The 18,377-nt window shown below is 53.5% G+C and overlaps 11 non-coding genes and 1 pseudogene across 11 annotated transcripts; all 12 read right to left on the bottom strand.

Annotated features, from left to right (window-relative positions):
• Positions 1–2,562: 2,562 nt before the first annotated feature.
• Positions 2,563–2,676, bottom strand: LOC143101099 (U5 spliceosomal RNA). Its single transcript, XR_012982090.1, has one exon. It is a non-coding gene; the product is annotated as a U5 spliceosomal RNA (small nuclear RNA).
• Positions 2,677–3,031: 355 nt separating this feature from the next.
• On the bottom strand, positions 3,032–3,219 carry LOC143101004 (U2 spliceosomal RNA). The gene has a single exon (XR_012982006.1). It is a non-coding gene; the product is annotated as a U2 spliceosomal RNA (small nuclear RNA).
• Positions 3,220–8,669: 5,450 nt separating this feature from the next.
• On the bottom strand, positions 8,670–8,783 carry LOC143101098 (U5 spliceosomal RNA). Its single transcript, XR_012982089.1, has one exon. It is a non-coding gene; the product is annotated as a U5 spliceosomal RNA (small nuclear RNA).
• Positions 8,784–9,138: 355 nt separating this feature from the next.
• Positions 9,139–9,329, bottom strand: LOC143100990 (U2 spliceosomal RNA). Its single transcript, XR_012981993.1, has one exon. It is a non-coding gene; the product is annotated as a U2 spliceosomal RNA (small nuclear RNA).
• A 128-nt stretch (positions 9,330–9,457) lies between these two features.
• LOC143101097 (U5 spliceosomal RNA) lies at positions 9,458–9,571 on the bottom strand. The gene has a single exon (XR_012982088.1). It is a non-coding gene; the product is annotated as a U5 spliceosomal RNA (small nuclear RNA).
• Positions 9,572–9,926: 355 nt separating this feature from the next.
• On the bottom strand, positions 9,927–10,117 carry LOC143100989 (U2 spliceosomal RNA). Its single transcript, XR_012981992.1, has one exon. It is a non-coding gene; the product is annotated as a U2 spliceosomal RNA (small nuclear RNA).
• A 128-nt stretch (positions 10,118–10,245) lies between these two features.
• On the bottom strand, positions 10,246–10,359 carry LOC143101096 (U5 spliceosomal RNA). The gene has a single exon (XR_012982087.1). It is a non-coding gene; the product is annotated as a U5 spliceosomal RNA (small nuclear RNA).
• A 355-nt stretch (positions 10,360–10,714) lies between these two features.
• Positions 10,715–10,905, bottom strand: LOC143100988 (U2 spliceosomal RNA). Its single transcript, XR_012981991.1, has one exon. It is a non-coding gene; the product is annotated as a U2 spliceosomal RNA (small nuclear RNA).
• Positions 10,906–11,033: 128 nt separating this feature from the next.
• LOC143101095 (U5 spliceosomal RNA) lies at positions 11,034–11,147 on the bottom strand. The gene has a single exon (XR_012982086.1). It is a non-coding gene; the product is annotated as a U5 spliceosomal RNA (small nuclear RNA).
• A 355-nt stretch (positions 11,148–11,502) lies between these two features.
• Positions 11,503–11,673, bottom strand: LOC143101010 (U2 spliceosomal RNA; annotated as a pseudogene).
• Positions 11,674–17,515: 5,842 nt separating this feature from the next.
• On the bottom strand, positions 17,516–17,629 carry LOC143101094 (U5 spliceosomal RNA). The gene has a single exon (XR_012982085.1). It is a non-coding gene; the product is annotated as a U5 spliceosomal RNA (small nuclear RNA).
• A 355-nt stretch (positions 17,630–17,984) lies between these two features.
• LOC143101009 (U2 spliceosomal RNA) lies at positions 17,985–18,174 on the bottom strand. The gene has a single exon (XR_012982010.1). It is a non-coding gene; the product is annotated as a U2 spliceosomal RNA (small nuclear RNA).
• Between the last annotated feature and the right edge of the window lie 203 nt (positions 18,175–18,377).

Below are 18,377 nucleotides of genomic sequence, written 5' to 3'. Positions count from 1 at the left end.
CGCAAGAGCCTCCACCCCCCATAAAACCACCTAAAGCGGTCACAAAACTCCCGATCCTCCAGAAGGGAGTTCTGGAGCCGCCATCTAGGCCTCCCCCATCCCGCTCCTCCCAACTCAACCCGGACCCTCACCATGCAATGGTCCGAGCCCCACATAGGACCCGAGAACCACCCCGACAAAGACACCCCCCCTGAAATAAAAAGATAGTCGATCCGGGACCGAGCCCCTCTAGAGTTAGTCCAGGTATATCCCGGCCCACCCCCCCCCACCTGAACAAAGGCATCCCTCAACCCAAAATCCCCACAGAGCTTCCCCAGCTCACCTGACCCCGCCCCCCTCGCATCCACCGACACGTTCAGGTCCCCTCCGAAAATGACCACCCTAGTGGTCATCAAGAGAGGAGCCAAATCTTCAAAAAAACCCAACCTCCTACCCCGGACACTAGGTGCATAAACATTCACCCACCTCACCCTCACTCCCCTCCATAACCCATCAACCGACAGTACCCTCCCCGGCACTACACACACGCTGGACTCCACAGTCACAGAGTGCCTGAACAAAATTCCCACCCCATCCTCCCTCACAGATCCCACTCCCCATGCAGAATCCCCCTCCCTCCAATCCCCAGCAAACCTTGAAATATCCCCCCCATCCCTCAAATGACATTCCTGCAAAAAGAAAACCTCTGCAGGAACGGACTTAAAAAAGGAAAACACAGCCCTCCTCTTCAGGGCATCCCCCAAACCCCGCACATTAACAGTTGCCACTGTCAACCCCCCCATAACAAAACCCAGAAAAAGGAAAGCAAAACTCCCCAAACACACAGTAGATAACAATAACGAACACAACCCCACACAACCAAAGTCCAGTCTATTACATAGAAGTTCATTTTCAAATTAAAACTCACGGTTTGCCATCCCGTCCATCACCCGGCCGACCTCGGTCCTGTCCAACTGTAGTCCCAGCGGCAGCAGCTTCCGGCGGGCGGGACATGGGCCGAACCGCCACCGTAGACTGCCGCACCACATTCGGACTCTGGCTTTCCAGCGCTGACGGGCCGCTATCACTGGAAACAGTCACCAGCCCCTCCGCCGAGTCCTCGTCGTCCTCGTCGTCCTCGTCGTCCGACTCCGCCACCGAGGACCCGTCCCCAGACGAGCTGAAAAGGGCCGGAGACGAGATGGCCCCCTCCACCTCCAGAGTCGTCCGGTCCAACAACGGCGCTCCACTCCCCTCCGCCGCCTTCCCGAGCACCTGGAGCTTCACCAGGCCTCCCCGATCACTCCCCGACTCTGCAGGCCGCTTTCCCCCCCTCTGCGGCACCTCAGGCTCCGGCAGCATCTCCTCCACCTCAGACATCGGGAGGGAACTCCACGCCTTGTCGCCCTCCACTCCGCCCTCCAGGCCACCAGACGGCGATGTCTCCGAAAGCTGCACCTCTCCATCCCGATCCGCCACCAGGGGGAGCCCCCCCTCATCCTCACGACCATGCGGCCTCCTTTGTTCTCGGGAGAGCGCAATGGCCGCCTCGGCTAGCGACGAGTCGCTAGCTCCTGGCCCTTCCATCTCTCCAGCCTCTCCTTGCTCGCGCCGTTCGACCACCTCCCGCTCCTCCTCACCAGCCTGCCGACCAACTGTCTCCGCATAAGAGCGTCGCCGCCACGAACAGTCCCGAAACAGGTGGGAAGCCGAGCCACAGAGCGAGCATAGCTTGGGCTCCCGACAATCCGCAGCCAGATGCCCATTCTTGCCACAAAACCGGCAGCGCAAGCCTGGACACTGCTGTTTAGCATGCCCCCGTGCCCCACACCGTCTACAGTACTCAGGCTGTCCAGGGTAGGTTAAAAAACCCCTATCCGGGCCCAAAGAAAAGGACCCCGGAGGGTGCATTAACTCACCCAGACTCCCAGGCTCCACACGTAGCTTCACAAGGTAGCGTCGCTTACCATTCCACATCCCAAATGTCTTTAGGCGAGTCCCTCCAACGACCTCTGAACAATAGCGCTGCAAAAAGACCTCCACGTCCTGATCAGCCACCCAGGGATTGTACATATGTACAATCAGTGGCAGGCGATCATGCGCGAACAGCGGCCGCACCTGGAGCCCCGTCGTCCTCTCGTCCTCAGTCTTCCCCGCCCACTCCGCCATGAACCGATGGCAAGTCGGCAACGTGCAAAAGGATATATCCACAGACCCCGAACTGGAGAAGTCTTGAAAGCAGTAGACCGAGTCCGGATGCAGCCCCAACATCGACTCCAATAGCTCCGTCGCCACAAACCAGCCAGAAAACCTCGTCCTCACCTCCACCGACGCATCCTTCATCAACTCCACCCGAACCGTATTTCTCAGTCGCACCCAGCGGGCCGACGAATCGTTATCCATCTCTCTTCTCATTGATCCTAACTTGATCTTAGCCAAAAGGCCGAGAAGCGATACCCCACAACTGTACGGGGTCCGGCGCCCCCTCTGGCGAGGGCCCCGCCACTCGGAGGGTTACTTGGGGGCGGGACCAGCAAAAGCGGACCCCCACACGACGACGCTTGACTTTGGACAGAAAGGTGCAGCTCCGCCGAAGCAGAGCTTCCAAAAATACCGTAAACTCGGGGCTGTTCCCCTCCACGGAAATCTTTAGTAAAAGGCGAAAGATTTGTGCGAGATGAAGAGAAACCCGAGCGATTGCTGCCACAGGGCACGCTGGACGGAGGTCAAGAACGGCGGTAGTCGTGGACGCGAGGGTGACTCCAAGGTGCTGCCCCAGCCAAGGCGTGGCTTGCCTTGCCACTCAGTCTCTCCACCTCCCACACACATGCTCCAGTCACAACACAGTGTCATCCAGCTATTTTAAAAAAAAAAAAAAAAAAAAAAAAAGAGAAAAAGGGCGGGAAAACCCAAAAGGGCCCGAAAAGGGAGGTGGCACGGTTGGCCAAAAGACCTGGCAAGGACTCACGTGTCTGCTGTCTGTCAAGGAGGGTTCCAAAGTCCCAGAGGTTGGTTCCGCTCGCTGGCTGGGTTCTTTTCTTCCACAATCAAAGGGATGTGCACCGTTCCTGGAGTCACTGCAATACCGGGTCGATGCGTGGAGCGGACGGAGCAAGCCCCTCTTCCGTCTCCCTGTTCCAAAAATCAGATTAATATATAGTCCTCGGGTAGAGGACGTATCAGATATTAAACTGATAAGAACAGATTTTTTTTTTCTACTCAAGTTTATTCAGAACAAATCAAACAAATAAAGACATCAACACAAACAAAACATCAGTCAAAACAATACATACACAGGGGCCACGCCCCTTTTTTTTTTTTTTTTTTCCATTTCCTCTGATTTCATGGTATTGTCCATAGTCCACACAAAATCAGCACCAAAACACAACCAAAAATAAAACAAAACCAAAATACAAAACATAAGCAAACACAGAATCAGACCATCTGTCCTACACCACCACCAACATAGCAAACACCCACATAACCCCCAATCCCAAAACCCTTCCCAAGCCCCGCCTCCCAACCACCCTCATCCAACTCCCACCCTTGTCAACCCCCCCCAAACCCTTGCTGCCTCCTCCTCCCCCACCCTCCTGAACCACCACCTCACCTCCCGCCTAATACCCACCAACGCCATACAAAAAACCCTCTCAGGATCCACCCTAGGCAGCTGCTTTCGCAGACTAGCCTCCCTCCACTCCCAAATTGCCAACTTGACCGCCGTAACCAAAGTCCAGACAGCCAGTCTTTTTGCCCTCCCCAAACCACCCAAACCCACACCCAACATAACAAAATCCCGCGTCAAAACCACCCCAGCCCAAGAACCCCACCACCCCTCCACCCTCTCCCACACCCCCGCTGCCCCTCGGCAATGCCAGAAGGCGTGCGGCCCCGTCTCCTCCTCGCCGCACCCCAATGGGCACCACGGGGTCCCCCCTGCTCCCAGCCGATGCCACCTTTCCCTCACGGGAAGGCGCCCCATAGCCCCCAACCAATTCAAATCCCGCCCCCTCCCCGTCAACTCAGAGGGCTGCAGGAGGCCCCAGTCCACAACCTGGACCATCCCTGCTCGCCTCTCCTCTGTACCGTACATCCTAGCCATAACTCCACTGTACAACTCTCTGTGCTTGAGAACCACCCCGTCCTCCAAGCACCACCGGTTGTCCCTCACAAAGTCGGCCGCCCTGGCATAATGCCAGGGCCGATCCACAGACCATGGCACGCCCCTCTCCATCGGCGCCAGGCTACGCAGAGGAAAGCGGAACCAGAATTTTGCAAAGACCGTCGCCTTGTGGCTCACCGACCCCAACGCCAAAGCGCACTGGAAGGCCATGAAAAGTGACATGGCCCGCTGAGGGACACACGGCACCCCCCTGCCACCCAGATCCACACTCTTAAACATATCCCTCCTCGCCACCAGCTCCCTCTGCCCCGCCCACACAAACCTAAATATTGCCCTCTCAAGTCTCCGCCCCGTATAGAACGGCAGCGGAAGCACATATGCTAGATAGTTCAGGGTTGGCAGCACATCTGTCTTGACCGCCAAGACCCTCCCTGACAAGGAGAGCCCCCTTGAACCCCACCCCACCATCTTCCCCACAACCTTGTCCAGTTTCCTCTCCCAGTTCCAGCTAGCGTAATCTACCTTACCAAACCACACCCCTAAAATCTTCACTCCGTCCTCCGCCACCCTATAGTCCCCCGCCACCCGTGCTTTATCCACCCACCTCCCAATGAATAACACAGAGGACTTAGCCCGATTAACCCTGGATCCTGAAGCCTGACCAAAATTATCTAAAATCCCCTCCACCGCCCTAAAACTACCTTCAGACGGCAGGAAGAGGGTCATATCGTCCGCATAAGCGGACACCTTTAAAACCCCCCCCCCACCGCCTGGGAGATGAAGCCCCCTCACACTACCCGCCGCTCGAATCGCCGCCAACAACGGCTCCAGCACCATCACATACAGCAGGGGGGAAAGAGGGCAACCTTGCCGTACTCCCCCCCTCTGTCCCACTGCCCTCGACTGTAGCCCCCTGACCATTACATGGCTCACCACATTCGTGTATGCTAAGCCAATCCAGGCCCGAAAGCCTGGACCAAACCCCATCCTCTCCAGCACCCGGAATAAAAACGCATGGCTGACCCGGTCGAAGGCCTTCTCCTGGTCAAGGCTCAGGACCGCCAGCGGGCACCCCCTCTGCTCCGCCCAGCTGAGCACGTCCCTCACCAAGGCCAGGGTCAAGGCCCCCGACCGCCCCCTCACGCCACATGTCTGGTCCTCATGCACCACCGCCCCCATCACTCCCCTCAGCCTGATAGCCAGTGCCTTTGCCATCATTTTATACTCAACTGCCAAGAGAGTGATGGGCCGCCAGTTGCCCATGCAGGTCCCATCACCCCCCTTAAAAAGGAGGGAGATCAGACCCGTCCTCAAGGACAACGGCAGGCTCCCCCTAGCAAAACTCTCTAGCAACACCTGCCTCAAATCCTCCCCCACCTCGGGCCAAAATGTGATATAAAATTCGGCCGTAAGCCCATCCAGTCCTGGCGACTTCTCCCTCTTCATGGACCCCAAAGCAGCCCTCAGCTCCTCCAGGGCCAGAGGGGCCTCCAAAGGCTCCCGCAACTCCGGAGTCAGACGCTCCCCCAGTCCCCCAAGAAAAAAATCAATTAAACCCTGATCCCCCACCCTCTCCCCAAATAACTCATCGTACCACGAAGCCGCGATACCTAACATGGCCTCCGTGGACTCCTCCAACCCATCAGCACCTTGGAGCCCCACCATGTCCACCCTCCTCTGCCTCGACTTCAAACGCTGGAAGAAGTATCTCGACGGCTTCTCCCCGCCCTCCCGGGCCTCCAGACCCGCCTGTCTCTGCAGGCCCGCGGCCTGTGCCACATAAAAGGCCTTAAGCCCCGCCTTCAGCTCCTCTAGCCGACCATGCGCCAGCGCAGGGGCCACCTCCCCCCTCAAAACCTGCCCCCACAAATCCTGCAGCTCACCCGCCAACCCAGCCACCTCCGCCCTCCGACTCCTATTCAGCTCCTTCACCCACTCCCTACAAAATTTCCCCGTCCTCCCCTTTACACTTTCCCACCAACTACCCCAGTCTGGATACAGAGGCCGCAAGAGCCTCCACCCACCATAAAACCACCTAAAGCGGTCACAAAACTCCCGATCCTCCAGAAGGGAGTTCTGGAGCCGCCATCTAGGCCTCCCCCATCTCGCTCCTCCCAACTCAACCCGGACCCTCACCATGCAATGGTCCGAGCCCCACATAGGACCCGAGAACCACCCCGACAAAGACACCCCCCCTGAAATAAAAAGATAGTCGATCCGGGACCGAGCCCCTCTAGAGTTAGTCCAGGTATATCCCGGCCCACCCCCCCCCACCTGAACAAAGGCATCCCTCAACCCAAAATCCCCACAGAGCTTCCCCAGCTCACCTGACCCCGCCCCCCTCGCATCCACCGACACGTTCAGGTCCCCTCCGAAAATGACCACCCTAGTGGTCATCAAGAGAGGAGCCAAATCTTCAAAAAACCCCAACCTCCTACCCCGGACACTAGGTGCATAAACATTCACCCACCTCACCCGCACTCCCCTCCATAACCCATCAACCGACAGTACCCTCCCCGGCACTACACACACGCTGGACTCCACAGTCACAGAGTGCCTGAACAAAATTCCCACCCCATCCTCCCTCACAGATCCCACTCCCCATGCAGAATCCCCCTCCCTCCAATCCCCAGCAAACCTTGAAATATCCCCCCCATCCCTCAAATGACATTCCTGCAAAAAGAAAACCTCTGCAGGAACGGACTTAAAAAAGGAAAACACAGCCCTCCTCTTCAGGGCATCCCCCAAACCCCGCACATTAACAGTTGCCACTGTCAACCCCCCCATAACAAAACCCAGAAAAAGGAAAGCAAAACTCCCCAAACACACAGTAGATAACAATAACGAACACAACCCCACACAACCAAAGTCCGGTCTATTACATAGAAGTTCATTTTCAAATTAAAACTCACGATTCACCATCCCGTCCATCACCCGGCTGACCTCGGTCCTGTCCGACAGTAGTCTCAGCGGCAGCAGCTTCCGGCAGGCGGGACATGGGCCGAACCGCCACCGTAGACTGCCGCACCACATTCGGACTCTGGCTTTCCAGCGCTGACGGGCCGCTATCACTGGAAACAGTCACCAGCCCCTCCGCCGAGTCCTCGTCGTCCTCGTCGTCCTCGTCGTCCGACTCCGCCACCGAGGACCCGTCCCCAGACGAGCTGAAAAGGGCCGGAGACAAGATGGCCCCCTCCACCTCCAGAGTCGTCCGGTCCAACAACGGCGCTCCACTCCCCTCCGCCGCCTTCCCGAGCACCTGGAGCTTCACCAGGCCTCCCCGATCACTCCCCGACTCTGCAGGCCGCTTTCCCCCCCTCTGCGGCACCTCAGGCTCCGGCAGCATCTCCTCCACCTCAGACATCGGGAGGGAACTCCACGCCTTGTCGCCCTCCACTCCGCCCTCCAGGCCACCAGACGGCGATGTCTCCGAAAGCTGCACCTCTCCATCCCGATCCGCCACCAGGGGGAGCCCCCCCTCATCCTCACGACCATGCGGCCTCCTTTGTTCTCGGGAGAGCGCAATGGCCGCCTCGGCTAGCGACGAGTCGCTAGCTCCTGGCCCTTCCATCTCTCCAGCCTCTCCTTGCTCGCGCCGTTCGACCACCTCCCGCTCCTCCTCACCAGCCTGCCGACCAACTGTCTCCGCATAAGAGCGTCGCCGCCACGAACAGTCCCGAAACAGGTGGGAAGCCGAGCCACAGAGCGAGCATAGCTTGGGCTCCCGACAATCCGCAGCCAGATGCCCATTCTTGCCACAAAACCGGCAGCGCAAGCCTGGACACTGCTGTTTAGCATGCCCCCGTGCCCCACACCGTCTACAGTACTCAGGCTGTCCAGGGTAGGTTAAAAAACCCCTATCCGGGCCCAAAGAAAAGGACCCCGGAGGGTGCATTAACTCACCCAGACTCCCAGGCTCCACACGTAGCTTCACAAGGTAGCGTCGCTTACCATTCCACATCCCAAATGTCTTTAGGCGAGTCCCTCCAACGACCTCTGAACAATAGCGCTGCAAAAAGACCTCCACGTCCTGATCAGCCACCCAGGGATTGTACATATGTACAATCAGTGGCAGGCGATCATGCGCGAACAGCGGCCGCACCTGGAGCCCCGTCGTCCTCTCGTCCTCAGTCTTCCCCGCCCACTCCGCCATGAACCGATGGCAAGTCGGCAACGTGCAAAAGGATATATCCACAGACCCCGAACTGGAGAAGTCTTGAAAGCAGTAGACCGAGTCCGGATGCAGCCCCAACATCGACTCCAATAGCTCCGTCGCCACAAACCAGCCAGAAAACCTCGTCCTCACCTCCACCGACGCATCCTTCATCAACTCCACCCGAACCGTATTTCTCAGTCGCACCCAGCGGGCCGACGAATCGTTATCCATCTCTCTTCTCATTGATCCTAACTTGATCTTAGCCAAAAGGCCGAGAAGCGATACCCCACAACTGTACGGGGTCCGGCGCCCCCTCTGGCGAGGGCCCCGCCACTCGGAGGGTTACTTGGGGGCGGGACCAGCAAAAGCGGACCCCCACACGACGACGCTTGACTTTGGACAGAAAGGTGCAGCTCCGCCGAAGCAGAGCTTCCAAAAATACCGTAAACTCGGGGCTGTTCCCCTCCACGGAAATCTTTAGTAAAAGGCGAAAGATTTGTGCGAGATGAAGAGAAACCCGAGCGATTGCTGCCACAGGGCACGCTGGACGGAGGTCAAGAACGGCGGTAGTCGTGGACGCGAGGGTGACTCCAAGGTGCTGCCCCAGCCAAGGCGTGGCTTGCCTTGCCACTCAGTCTCTCCACCTCCCACACACATGCTCCAGTCACAACACAGTGTCATCCAGCTATTTTAAAAAAAAAAAAAAAAAAAAAAAAAGAGAAAAAGGGCGGGAAAACCCAAAAGGGCCCGAAAAGGGAGGTGGCACGGTTGGCCAAAAGACCTGGCAAGGACTCACGTGTCTGCTGTCTGTCAAGGAGGGTTCCAAAGTCCCAGAGGTTGGTTCCGCTCGCTGGCTGGGTTCTTTTCTTCCACAATCAAAGGGATGTGCACCGTTCCTGGAGTCACTGCAATACCGGGTCGATGCGTGGAGCGGACGGAGCAAGCCCCTCTTCCGTCTCCCTGTTCCAAAAATCAGATTAATATATAGTCCTCGGGTAGAGGACGTATCAGATATTAAACTGATAAGAACAGATACTACACTTGATCTTAGCCAAAAGGCCGAGAAGCGATACCCCACAACTGTACGGGGTCCGGCGCCCCCTCTGGCGAGGGCCCCGCCACTCGGAGGGTTACTTGGGGGCGGGACCAGCAAAAGCGGACCCCCACACGACGACGCTTGACTTTGGACAGAAAGGTGCAGCTCCGCCGAAGCAGAGCTTCCAAAAATACCGTAAACTCGGGGCTGTTCCCCTCCACGGAAATCTTTAGTAAAAGGCGAAAGATTTGTGCGAGATGAAGAGAAACCCGAGCGATTGCTGCCACAGGGCACGCTGGACGGAGGTCAAGAACGGCGGTAGTCGTGGACGCGAGGGTGACTCCAAGGTGCTGCCCCAGCCAAGGCGTGGCTTGCCTTGCCACTCAGTCTCTCCACCTCCCACACACATGCTCCAGTCACAACACAGTGTCATCCAGCTATTTTAAAAAAAAAAAAAAAAAAAAAAAAAGAGAAAAAGGGCGGGAAAACCCAAAAGGGCCCGAAAAGGGAGGTGGCACGGTTGGCCAAAAGACCTGGCAAGGACTCACGTGTCTGCTGTCTGTCAAGGAGGGTTCCAAAGTCCCAGAGGTTGGTTCCGCTCGCTGGCTGGGTTCTTTTCTTCCACAATCAAAGGGATGTGCACCGTTCCTGGAGTCACTGCAATACCGGGTCGATGCGTGGAGCGGACGGAGCAAGCCCCTCTTCCGTCTCCCTGTTCCAAAAATCAGATTAATATATAGTCCTCGGGTAGAGGACGTATCAGATATTAAACTGATAAGAACAGATACTACACTTGATCTTAGCCAAAAGGCCGAGAAGCGATACCCCACAACTGTACGGGGTCCGGCGCCCCCTCTGGCGAGGGCCCCGCCACTCGGAGGGTTACTTGGGGGCGGGACCAGCAAAAGCGGACCCCCACACGACGACGCTTGACTTTGGACAGAAAGGTGCAGCTCCGCCGAAGCAGAGCTTCCAAAAATACCGTAAACTCGGGGCTGTTCCCCTCCACGGAAATCTTTAGTAAAAGGCGAAAGATTTGTGCGAGATGAAGAGAAACCCGAGCGATTGCTGCCACAGGGCACGCTGGACGGAGGTCAAGAACGGCGGTAGTCGTGGACGCGAGGGTGACTCCAAGGTGCTGCCCCAGCCAAGGCGTGGCTTGCCTTGCCACTCAGTCTCTCCACCTCCCACACACATGCTCCAGTCACAACACAGTGTCATCCAGCTATTTTAAAAAAAAAAAAAAAAAAAAAAAAAGAGAAAAAGGGCGGGAAAACCCAAAAGGGCCCGAAAAGGGAGGTGGCACGGTTGGCCAAAAGACCTGGCAAGGACTCACGTGTCTGCTGTCTGTCAAGGAGGGTTCCAAAGTCCCAGAGGTTGGTTCCGCTCGCTGGCTGGGTTCTTTTCTTCCACAATCAAAGGGATGTGCACCGTTCCTGGAGTCACTGCAATACCGGGTCGATGCGTGGAGCGGACGGAGCAAGCCCCTCTTCCGTCTCCCTGTTCCAAAAATCAGATTAATATATAGTCCTCGGGTAGAGGACGTATCAGATATTAAACTGATAAGAACAGATACTACACTTGATCTTAGCCAAAAGGCCGAGAAGCGATACCCCACAACTGTACGGGGTCCGGCGCCCCCTCTGGCGAGGGCCCCGCCACTCGGAGGGTTACTTGGGGGCGGGACCAGCAAAAGCGGACCCCCACACGACGACGCTTGACTTTGGACAGAAAGGTGCAGCTCCGCCGAAGCAGAGCTTCCAAAAATACCGTAAACTCGGGGCTGTTCCCCTCCACGGAAATCTTTAGTAAAAGGCGAAAGATTTGTGCGAGATGAAGAGAAACCCGAGCGATTGCTGCCACAGGGCACGCTGGACGGAGGTCAAGAACGGCGGTAGTCGTGGACGCGAGGGTGACTCCAAGGTGCTGCCCCAGCCAAGGCGTGGCTTGCCTTGCCACTCAGTCTCTCCACCTCCCACACACATGCTCCAGTCACAACACAGTGTCATCCAGCTATTTTAAAAAAAAAAAAAAAAAAAAAAAAAGAGAAAAAGGGCGGGAAAACCCAAAAGGGCCCGAAAAGGGAGGTGGCACGGTTGGCCAAAAGACCTGGCAAGGACTCACGTGTCTGCTGTCTGTCAAGGAGGGTTCCAAAGTCCCAGAGGTTGGTTCCGCTCGCTGGCTGGGTTCTTTTCTTCCACAATCAAAGGGATGTGCACCGTTCCTGGAGTCACTGCAATACCGGGTCGATGCGTGGAGCGGACGGAGCAAGCCCCTCTTCCGTCTCCCTGTTCCAAAAATCAGATTAATATATAGTCCTCGGGTAGAGGACGTATCAGATATTAAACTGATAAGAACAGATTTCCTTTGGAAAACTTTTATTGTCACCAAACATATTATTTTTACATTACATTTTGTTTTTTGTTTGATTTTCACAATTCAAGGACTCTTCTTTTGTCTCGGTACATTTTTGTCTTTTCCATCAAGGTTACATCACTTTGTTGCTTATTTTTTCACATGGTTTCACATTTCACATTATCGTAGGTTTCACACTTTTCCATATTTTTCACAGCACATTTTTTACAGCAATAAAATCATGTGTTACATTTTTGTTTTAAAACTGTGTCTGTGTGTGTGAAGTCCATGTGTGTGTTTAAAAGTCCATGTTTATGTAAAAGGATGTTAAAAGTCCACGCTTTTTAAAAGAGTTCCAAAAGTGCTAAAAAGCCAGTGAAAAGTCTCTGTCGTGCAGGACCGGGGTGAGCCACTAGCAAGAGGCTCCACCCCGCTCTCCAGAAGAGCGAGGCAAGCGCGGATGCGCCCAGTGGAGGTCCTCCCCTCCGCCCGCTGCTCCGTCCCGTGATGTTGATGGTGGGGGTGCGTCGGCGGGAGCCAGCAGCCGTGGGGGTCGGGACCCTCCTGCGTGTGACCCCGGCCCCCTCCTCCGATTGGCGACGTGCGGCGCCTCCTGCCGCGTGGATGTCACCAGCCGCCGTAACGCTGGCAGGGGCACCGTCACGCGCTTCCCTACCAGCAGGTTGCGGGAGGTCCACAATGCGGCTTTGACACTGTTGAGGGTGAGCCAGAGCGCGGCGAAGTCGGCGGCTGGAATGGTGTTGGCGCCCTGGCCCACCCCGCTAGCCGCTAGCCGGTAGCTCAGTTGGACCTCCCCTGCTGGCAGGCTCGGGCATTGCAGGGGGCCGGTATCGGCCCACAGGTCCCTCGCCACTCTGCACTCCCAGAGCAGGTGCCGCACGGTCTCAGGTTGGCCACATCCTGGCCGTGGGCAGGTGTTGGTTTTCCCCATGCCCCGGGAGTACATCACGGCTCTGACCGGGAGGACCTCATGGAGCGCCATCCACGCCAGATCCTTCAGCTTGTTCTGGAGGGCGGGGTGGGCAGCGTTCCTCCAAGCCTGCTGGGCCTCACTTAGTGTGAGGCCGGGAACGGGGCTCACTGCTTCCCGGTCCTGCACAAGAGAGACGAGAGACTTGGCATTAGTTAAAATGGTGACATCCTGCCCCTCTAAGTCAAATTGGATTAAAAACTTTTTAATAAAAACGTATTGTGGGGGCAGGTTAAAAGCAACTGGACGTTTAAGATCTGTTTTTAAAACTTTTAGTTTTCTCAGGTACGACCCCATCCAGAACCGGGCTAAAGCCGCTGTCTTGCTGTCTCCGGATGGGGTCGTCGCGTAGCTGATGTGGAGGGCGGTGAAATGGGCTCCTAAAAACAGGTGGGGGTCTGGGAGGCCCTTTCCTCCATTCTCCTTCCTTTTCTTTAGGACCTCCCTCCTCAATCTCTCCCATTTGGACCCCCACATGAAATAAAACACCGCTCTCTCCACACCTAAAAGAAAGCTCCTGGGGGGACTAAAAACAGAACACAATAATAAAAGCAGGGGTAAGATGACGGCTTTAAAAATTAAAACCTTGCCTTCAAAAGTCATCTGTCGTAGTCCCCAATACCCCAGTCGTTGCCTGACTTTCCCTAGCGCGTCAGTCCAGTTGCCCCGTCCACCACCCTCATTGTCGAATTTGATGCCTAAAATTTTCATGTCTGTTTGTTTAAAATTTACTGCCAGATCTGGTCTTACGTCACCCCACGGCCCAAAGAGCTGGGCCTCGGACTTGCTCCTGTTGAGCTTGGCGCCCGAGGCCCTTCCGTACCAGTCAGTCAAGTCGAGTGCTCTTTGGGCCGATAAAACGTCGTTCAAAAGAAGGGTCACGTCGTCCATGTAAAGAGCACATGTCGCGGTCAGTCCACCTGGCAAGTCAAGTCCTTTGATCCATTTGTCCCTTCTCAAGATCTGTGCCAGCGGCTCGATGCACGCAACGAACAGGAGTGGGGATAACGGACACCCCTGGCGGACGCCAGAGCGCACATTAAGCGCATTTGTAAGGTGCCCATTTACACGAATTCTGCTGTATATTTCCGTATACAGTAAACCCACCCACTTTAGAAACCTCCCTGGAAATCCCATTTTTTGCAGTACCTTTAAGAGGTACTGGTGCGAGACCCGATCAAAAGCTTTCTCAAAATCTAAATTTAGTACTAAAAGCCTAATATTTCTGTCTCTCGCAAAACAGATGGCGTCTCGGACCAGCACTAGGCTGTCCGTGATCCTCCTTCCAGGTACGGCACAGACTTGATCCGGGTGGATCACGTCCTCTAAAACAGTTGACATGCGTAGTGCTAAAAGTCTGCTAAAAAGTTTACAATCACAGTTTAAAAGCGTTATCGGTCTCCAGTTTTTAAGATCAGTCCTGTCGCCTTTTTTATGTAGCAAAGAAACTATCCCTGATCTAAAGCTGTCTGGAAGTCTGTCAAGTTTGTCAAATTCTTTAAAAACAGTCAGCATGTCGTTGGCTAAAATGTCATAAAAGGTAGTATAAAATTCCACGGGGAGTCCGTCCTCTCCCGGGCACTTACCTTTTTTAAAACCTTTAAGACATTTAAAAATTTCCAACAGTGTAAAATCTTCAGTTAAAACATGTTGACTGTTAAGAGTTTTATCTAAAAACTCTAAAACTTCCTCCATCACTCCCTCATGCACCTCTTTTTCTTCGTACAGGTCTTGGTAAAATAGTTGAATTATGTCTAAAATCCCCTCTGTACAGTTTTCTTCCCTCCCGTCATTTTTTAGTTTCGTTATCCCGCCCCCTCTTGATGTTATTTTCTTAAAAAAGTACCTGGTGCATTTTTCTCCTTCCTCTATTTCTCTTTCTTTGCTTCTTAAAATTGTTCCTTTACTTTTAATTTCGGCTAAAACTGACATTTCATTTTTTACTCTTTTTATTTCTTCACTAAAATCCAATCCTTCATTTAAAAGGTTAAAATACCTCTGCAGTCTCTTTTGCAGCCCCAACATGCACCTCCTCTCTCTCTCCTTTTTGTTCTTCCCTTTAATCTTAAAAAACGTCTTGGTCCTACCCTTCACCATTTCCCACCAGTGTGCTCGTGAATCGTAAAGGTCCTGGAGGGTCTGCCAGAGGCTGAACTGCTCCCTGTATTCTCCAACTATCTCCTCATCCTCTAACAGGGAGCAGTTCAGCCTCCACAGCCCTCCACCTACCGTCACACCTGTGGGGAGTGAAAGGGTGCAGGAGAGCATGCAGTGATCGGAAAAAAACATAGGGGTCAATGTAGCATCCGTCGGCGGGCAATCTCTTGTTAAAACATAGTCGATACGGGAGGCTCGGGCGCCGTCACCACTGTGCCAGGTGAAGCCCTCCTCCCGTGGATGCACTTTTCTGTAACAGTCGACTAAGTTAAAATCTTTAATTATATTGTTTAAAACCCCGGATGTTTTGTCTAATTTAAAATCCTCCCCTACCTTCTTTCTGTCTTTTTTATTTAAAACACAGTTAAAATCCCCTCCGACCACTAGGGGAGCCCTCCCTAGCATGTGGGGCTGCAGTTCTATTAAAAGGTCGTGTCTGTCATGTTTGTCATTAAAACCATAAACATTAAGAACATTAAAATCCCTGTCTAAAACGGTCAAGTGGGTTAAAAGGGCCCGCCCGGGTCTCACCACCGTGCTGCCCTTCACCAAAATGTGTGGATTCTTGATCAAGATGGCGACCCCGTCCGCTCTGTTAAAATTGGACCCGCTCCACACGGAGGGTCCCGGGGTCCACATCTGTTCCCACTTGCTGTAATTTTGTAAAAAAGGCAAGGAGCACTCTTGCAGCAGAAATATATCTGCATTCAGAGTGCTCAACAGGGATAAAATGCTCTGAGCTCTCACTTGAGTCTTCACACTTCTTACATTTATGGTAGAGATTGTGAGACTCATGAGCAGTATGGTAAAAAGGGACATGACAGAGTTAAAACTACAGAGGCATATTTTTTAAAACAAGTGGAGATCAACTTTCGTTGATCTCCTGTGACACCTGCTCCTCCTTTATGACCATTGAATGTGGTTCAGAAGAGTCACTGGTGTCTCCAGCTTCGGGCTCGGCAGAGGAAACCTCTTGCGTTGCCGTTGGCGTTGATGCTCTGAGCGCTATGCGCATAAAAGACACTTCACGGTTAGGATCATCGGGCCACATTCTATTCAGATCTTCCGATCCGGAACTATCTGAAAACTGTATGACCCGATTTTTCTTCTCTGTCATCTCTGACAGAGGAGATCCCAAAGGTCTCTTTTGCGGTTGCGCATTGGGGAGTGAAGCAGGTGCTTCAGACCCCTCAGAGGCCACACTCACCTCCTCAACGGTTTCGGGAGGCGGGGCTTCTGTCTCTCTTTCAGGCTCCTCCTCCGCCTGCTCCATCTCCTTGTCCAGTTGGGAGGGTGTGGCCTCCGATCCTTGCTGTGACTCTGCCTGGGTGTTAGCTTCGCTCGTAGCCGCCTGGCTAGTCCCTGAAGCTGGCTGGAGGTTTCCCTCCAAAACTTCAGGGACCGCCCCTTCCTCCATTTTGTCCTTCTCTTCCTGTTCACTTTCTGTGCCATGCGGCCGGGCGGCCATGGCGGCCATCTTGTTAGCTTTAAGCTTGTTGGCAAAAGAATTAGGGCAATCTCTGTAAAGATGGGAGGAAACTCCACAGAGGTTACACTTTCTGCCATTAGTGCAATCTTCGAAAAGATGCCCAATTTCTCTACATTTCCTGCATACAGTCTCTTGGCACGCTTCGGCTAAGTGCCCAAACTGGTTGCACTTGCGACACAGTTTGGGCATTCCTTGATAGTGAATGTAGCCTCTGTTCTCTCCCAACACAATCATAGACGGTATTTGACGGAGGCCTAGGTAACTGCTCGGGTCTTCCCATTGTTTAATGGGAACTCGCCACGAGCAGTTCCAAATGCCATCCTCGTCTAACACCTTAACCGGTGGGATTCGAACTGTGCAAAATCTAGCCAGCCATGTACAAATGTCCTCTCCAGTCACAGTCTCATTGAACATTCGAACAATCACCACTTTCTGTGAATTATCCGAAAGTTTCTCAACCTCAAACATGGAGAGCTGGTCCTTGCAAGTCACAAACCGTTGCCAAAAACTATTAAGCAGTGAAGCAGAGCGAAAGCTAACATCGAATCCCTTATTTCCAGGCAGAGTCATCAAACAATTCAAGTCTTCTACTTTAAAACCAAGCATTTGTTGGACACACTTCCTTGAGAAGTCCAATCTGGACATCTCCATGAGCTTTCCATTTTTTGTAGCGAAGTTAAAACGCACGCTGTGGTGCCTCCGCATGCCGGCACGGGCAGCCGACATGGTGGAGACACCACCAGCCTAAACTAAACTAAAACCACTAAAACCACTAAAACTATAAATACTTAAAACAATAAATAAATGAATTAACTAAAAACTAAGCTAACAAGCTTAGCTAAAACAAACTAAAAACCACACAATAAAAAGGAGCTAAACAGCGCTTACCTGGGCTTGATGTTTTTAAAAGGAACTCCAAGGAGAGGACAGCTGCTTAGACCTGAAAACAAGAGGACAAAAAACACAAAACAACACACAAAAGACAAATACGAAAATCACACAAACCAATGTAACTCGTAGTTAAATGGTCCAAACCACGAAAAGGTTAGGACCGTCAACCGTGAGTCGATCACTGTCTTAGCCAAAAGGCCGAGAAGCGATACCCCACAACTGTACGGGGTCCGGCGCCCCCTCTGGCGAGGGCCCCGCCACTCGGAGGGTTACTTGGGGGCGGGACCAGCAAAAGCGGACCCCCACACGACGACGCTTGACTTTGGACAGAAAGGTGCAGCTCCGCCGAAGCAGAGCTTCCAAAAATACCGTAAACTCGGGGCTGTTCCCCTCCACGGAAATCTTTAGTAAAAGGCGAAAGATTTGTGCGAGATGAAGAGAAACCCGAGCGATTGCTGCCACAGGGCACGCTGGACGGAGGTCAAGAACGGCGGTAGTCGTGGACGCGAGGGTGACTCCAAGGTGCTGCCCCAGCCAAGGCGTGGCTTGCCTTGCCACTCAGTCTCTCCACCTCCCACACACATGCTCCAGTCACAACACAGTGTCATCCAGCTATTTTAAAAAAAAAAAAAAAAAAAAAAAAAGAGAAAAAGGGCGGGAAAACCCAAAAGGGCCCGAAAAGGGAGGTGGCACGGTTGGCCAAAAGACCTGGCAAGGACTCACGTGTCTGCTGTCTGTCAAGGAGGGTTCCAAAGTCCCAGAGGTTGGTTCCGCTCGCTGGCTGGGTTCTTTTCTTCCACAATCAAAGGGATGTGCACCGTTCCTGGAGTCACTGCAATACCGGGTCGATGCGTGGAGCGGACGGAGCAAGCCCCTCTTCCGTCTCCCTGTTCCAAAAATCAGATTAATATATAGTCCTCGGGTAGAGGACGTATCAGATATTAAACTGATAAGAACAGATTTTTTTTTTTTCTACTCAAGTTTATTCAGAACAAATCAAACAAATAAAGACATCAACACAAACAAAACATCAGTCAAAACAATACATACACAGGGGCCACGCCCCTTTTTTTTTTTTTTTTTTCCATTTCCTCTGATTTCATGGTATTGTCCATAGTCCACACAAAATCAGCACCAAAACACAACCAAAAATAAAACAAAACCAAAATACAAAACATAAGCAAACACAGAATCAGACCA

Source organism: Alosa pseudoharengus, unplaced genomic scaffold (genome assembly GCF_046254945.1).
Source record: "Alosa pseudoharengus isolate Yale_2024_CS ecotype anadromous, Long Island Sound unplaced genomic scaffold, YU_APseudo_1.1 YU_APseudo_1.1_scf_3, whole genome shotgun sequence".
NCBI classification, from domain to species: domain Eukaryota; kingdom Metazoa; phylum Chordata; class Actinopteri; order Clupeiformes; family Clupeidae; genus Alosa; species Alosa pseudoharengus.
This window is presented reverse-complemented; position numbering and strand designations above follow the sequence as displayed.